This window comes from Sapajus apella, unplaced genomic scaffold (assembly GCF_009761245.1).
Source record: "Sapajus apella isolate SASKATOON/1434 unplaced genomic scaffold, GSC_monkey_1.0 scaffold12, whole genome shotgun sequence".
Taxonomy (NCBI): domain Eukaryota; kingdom Metazoa; phylum Chordata; class Mammalia; order Primates; family Cebidae; genus Sapajus; species Sapajus apella.
This window is the reverse complement of record NW_022436952.1, coordinates 7,085,792-7,090,704: the sequence shown is the minus strand read 5'-3', so window position 1 is coordinate 7,090,704 and position 4,913 is coordinate 7,085,792.

Below are 4,913 nucleotides of genomic sequence, written 5' to 3'. Positions count from 1 at the left end.
GAGATGGGGTTTCACCATGTTGGCCAGGCTGGTCTCAAACTCCTGACTTCAGGTGATCCACCTGCCTAGGCCTCCCAAAGTGCTGGGATTATAGGAGTGAGCCACCATGCCTGGCCTCTTTTTTTTTTCTTCTTTTTGAGACAGGATCTCCCTTTGTGGCCCAGGCTGGAGGGTGCAGAGGCTCCTTGCAACCTCCGTCTTCTGGGCATAAGCAATCTGCCTCAGTCTCCTTAGTAGCTGGGATCACAGGTATGTGCTATCACGCTCGGTTAAGTTTTGTATTTTTTGAAGAGACAAGGTTTCGCCATGTTGCCAAGGTTGGTCTCTGACTCTTGGGCTCAAGTGATCCACCTGCCTCAGCCTCCTAAAGTGCTGGAATTACAGGTGTGAGTTACCAAACCTGGCCAAAGCATAAGCTCTTCATGATTCTGTAAAACTGAGGAACCTATGAAATAGGATTGCTACCTACCTTGCAGAAACATGAAATAAATGCCACGTACAGGCTGGTATCTGGTGAATATTCACTTTCTGATATTACTCTAGAACAAGTTATATTTTCTTTCTTTCCTTCTTTTTTTTTTTTTTTTTTTTTTTTTTTATTCTGAGATGGAATCTTGATCTGTCACCAGGCTGGAGTGCAGTGGCGTGATCTCAGTTCACTGAGACCTCTGACTCGCGGGTTCAATCAATTCTCTGCCTCAGCCTCCTGAGTAGCCAGGATTGCAGGCACCCAACACCACACCCAGGTAATTTTTTGTATTTTTAGTAGAGACGGGGTTTCACCATCTTTGCCAGGCTGGTCTCGAACTTCTGATCTCGTGGTCTGCCCACCTCGACCTCCCAAACTGCTGGGATTACAGGTGTAAACACTGGTCTTTTTTTTTTTTTTTTTTTTTTTTTTGAGACAGGGTCTCAATCTCACTCCCAGGCTGGAGTGCAGTGGTGCCATCATAGCTCACTATAGCCTCAACCTCCCGGGACTCAAGTGATCCTCCCACCTCAGCCTCCCAAGTAGCTGGGACTACAGGCATGTGCCACCATGCCAGACTAATTTGTTTTTTCTTTTTGAGACAGAGTTTAGCTTTTGTTGCCCAGCTGGAGTGCAATGGCACAATCTCGGCTTGCTGCAGCCTCTGCCTCCTGGGTTCAAGTGATTCTCCTGCCTCAGCCTCCGGAGTAGCTGGGATTATAGGCATGCACCACCATCCTGGGAGAGGGGGTTTCTCCATGTTGGTCAGGCTGGTCTTGAACTCCTGACCTCAGTTCATCCGCCCATCTTGACCTCCCAAAGTGCTGGGATAACAGGTGTGAGCCACTGTGCCCAGCCTCTTTTTTTTAATTTTTTTGAGATAGAGTTCTGCTCTGTTGCCCAGGCTGGAGTGCAATGGTGCGATCTCAGCTCACTGCAGCCTCAGTCTCCCAGTTCAAGTGATTCTCCTGCCTCAGCCTCCCGAGTAGCTGGGATTACAGGCATGTACCACCACATCTGGCTAATTTTTGTACTTTTAATAGAGACAGGGTTTCACCATGTTGGTCAGGCTGGTCTTGAACTCCCGACCTCAGGTGATCCACCCGCCTTGGCCTCCAAAGTGTTTGGATTACAGGCGTGAGCCATTGCGCCCGGCCGAGATGGAGTCTTACTGTATTACCCAGGCTAGAGTGCAGTGGCGTGATCTTGGCTCACTCTAACCTCTGCGTCAATCCTCCTGCCTCAGCCTCTTGAGTAGCTGGGACTACAGGTGTGCACCACCTCGACTGGCTAATTTTTGTATTTTTTTTTCAGCAGAGACAGGGTTTCACCATGTTTGCCAGGCTGGGTCTCCAACTCCTGACCTCAGGAGATCCACCCACCTTGGCTTCCCAAAGTGCAGGGGTTACAGGCATGAATCAACATGATCAGCCCTAATTTTTAATTTTTTTTTTGAGAGACAGACTCTCCCTATGTTGCCCAGGCTGGTCTTGCTTGGCCTTGAGCAATCCCCCTGCCTCAGTCTCCTGAGGCACTGGGATTACAGGTGTGGACACTGCACTTGGCCAGACATAGAAGATTTGAACAATATAATTAATTAACTACCTATATCTATTGAACTTACATAGAACCATGCACCCAGCAATTAGAAAGTATGTATTCTTTTCAAGCACACACGGGACACTTATCAAAATTGACCGCTTAGCCACAAAACAAGCTTTAATAAATACCAAATAATCAATATCACACAGACCACATTCTCTGACCACAACGTAATTATATAGACAATCAAAACATTAAAAACCATGTATTTATGGCTGCGCAGGGTGAATCACGCCTGCAATCCCAGCACTTTGGGAGGCCAAGTCAGACGGATCATGAGGTCAGGAGTTCGAGACCAGCTTGGCCAGTATGGCCCGTCTCTATAAAACAAAAACAAACAAACAAACAAAAATGTCAGGCCAGCACAATGGCTCACACCTGTAGTCCCAGCATTTTGTGAGGCCTAGGTGGGAGGATCGCTTGAGGCTAGGAGTTGGAGACCAGCCTGGGTAACATAGTGAGACCCCACCTCTACAAAAAAAACAAGGAAAAAATTAGTTAGACGTAGTGGTACATGCCTGCAGTGCCAGCTACTTGGTAGGCTGAGGTGGGAGGATTGCTTGAGCCCAAGAGTTTAAGGGTACAGTGAACTATGATCTTGCCATTGCACTGAAGCCTGGATAACATAGTGAGACCCTGTCTTCCAAACAAAAGTCAAATGGGGCCGGGCACAGTGGCTCATGCCTGTAGTTATCAGAACTTTGGGAGGCCAAGGTGGGTGGATCACCTGAGGTCAGGAGTTTGAGACCAGCCTGGCCAACATGGTGAAACCCCATCTCTACTAAAAATACAAAATTAGGCCCAGCATGGTGGCTCACTTGTGTAATCCCCTTGGATCACAAGGTCAGGAGTTTGAGACCAACCTGGCCAATGTAGTAAAATCCTGTCTCTACCAAAAATACAAAAAATTAGCCAGGCATGGTGGCAGGTGCTTGTAATCCCAGTATTTGGGAGTCTGAGGCAGGAGAATTGCTTGAACCCAGGAGGCAGATGTTGCAGTGAGCTGAGATTGTGCCATTGCACTCCAGGCTGGATGACAGAAGCAAGACTCTGTCTCAAAAACAAAACAAAACAAAACACACAAAAAATTATCTGGGCATGGTGGCATGTTCCTGTAGTCTCAGCTACCAGGAGACTGAGGCAGGAGAATCACTGGAACCCAGGACGTGGAGGTTGCAGTCAGCCCAGACTGCGTCACTGCACTCCAGCCTTGGCGACAGAGAGAGACTCCATCTCAAAGAAACAAACAAAACAAAAAAAACATCAAATGGGCCAGGCGCGGTGGCTCATGCCTGTAATCCCCGCACTTTGGGAGGCCAAGGCAGGCAGATCACCTGAGGTGATCCTGACCTTGTGATCCACCCGCCTTGACTTCCCAAAGTGCTGGATTACAGCAATGTAGCTGGGCACAGTGGCTCACACCTGTAATCCCAGCACTTTGGGAGGCCGAGGCAGGCAGGTCATGAGGTCAGGAGTTTGAGCCCAGCCTGGCCAACATAGTGAAACCCCGTCTCTTCTAAAAATTTTGAAAAATTATCCGGGCATGGTGGCTGGCGCCTGTAATCCTAGCTACTTGGGAGGCTGAGGCAGGAGAATCGCTTGAACCTGGAAGGCGGAGGTTGCAGTGAGCCGAGATTGTGCCACTGCACACCAACGCTGGTGACAGTGCTAGACTCTGTCTCAAAAACAAAACAAAAAGTTAAGTAGTACAGTCTTTTATTTTGAAATGGAGTTGAGATCGCGACATTGCACTCCAGCCTAGTCAACAAGAGTGAAACTCCATTAAAAAAAAAAAAAACTATCATGCCGCGGTTGGCCTGCACTATATTATTGTTTTTTCCTGGTCCTACAATTCCTAAAAAATCTGGTGTCTTGAGTATTTCATTTGGGAGGGAGTCACTACTAAAAATCTCAAACCAGGAAGCTTGTCTTCTTTGAGAATTTCCAGGCCTGGTAAGGATTCAGAGAAAGACTTCCTTAGGGGGGTTCTTTCTTTCTTTGGTGTGGGGGTGGTTTCCCATGTTGGTCTCAAACTCCAGGCCTCTAGCGATCCACCAGCCCCTTGGCCTCCCAAAGTGCTGGGATTACAGGCAGGAGGGCGGAGGCCAGCCCAGGGGGTCCTTTCATCCATCCCAATTCCTCCCTAGTTAAGGGCCTTAGCCTCAGAGTATGGATGGTGAATAATGGAGATGGAGGTGTCTCATGGGAGCCTTTTTCCTCTAATCCATTTTTGTTTGTTTGTTTTGAGATAGGAGTGTCTCGCCCTCAGCTCACTGCAACCTGTGCCTCCTGGGTTCAAGTGATTCTCCGGCCTCAGCCTCCCGAGTAGCTGGGATTACAGGTATGCACCGCCACACCTGGCTGATTTTTATATTTTTAGTAGAGAAGGGGCTTCACCATGTTGATCAGACTGGTTTCGAACTCCCAACCTCAAGTGATTTGCCCGCCTCAGCTTCCCAAAGTACTGCATCCGGCCTCTAATGCATTTTGGAAGGTCAGCCTTATATGCTTGTTGCATTCCGTAACTATCCGTAGATGATTTTTAAAAGGGGAAGCAATTTCACATTTATCCAGCAGAGGGAGCTCAATGGGAGAACTTTGGAGAGACTTGAGGTTTGGGTTTTTCTTTTTTCTTTTTTTTTGGAGACGGAGTTTCTCTCTTGTTGCCCAGGCTGGAGTGCAATGGCACTATCTTGGCTGACCGCAACCTTTGCCTCCAGGATTCAAGCGATTCTCCTGCCTCAGCCTCCCGAGTAGCTAGGATTACAGGCACGTACTACCACGCCCAGCTAATTTTGTATTTTTAGTAGAGACAGGGTTTCTTCAGGCTGGTCTCGAAATC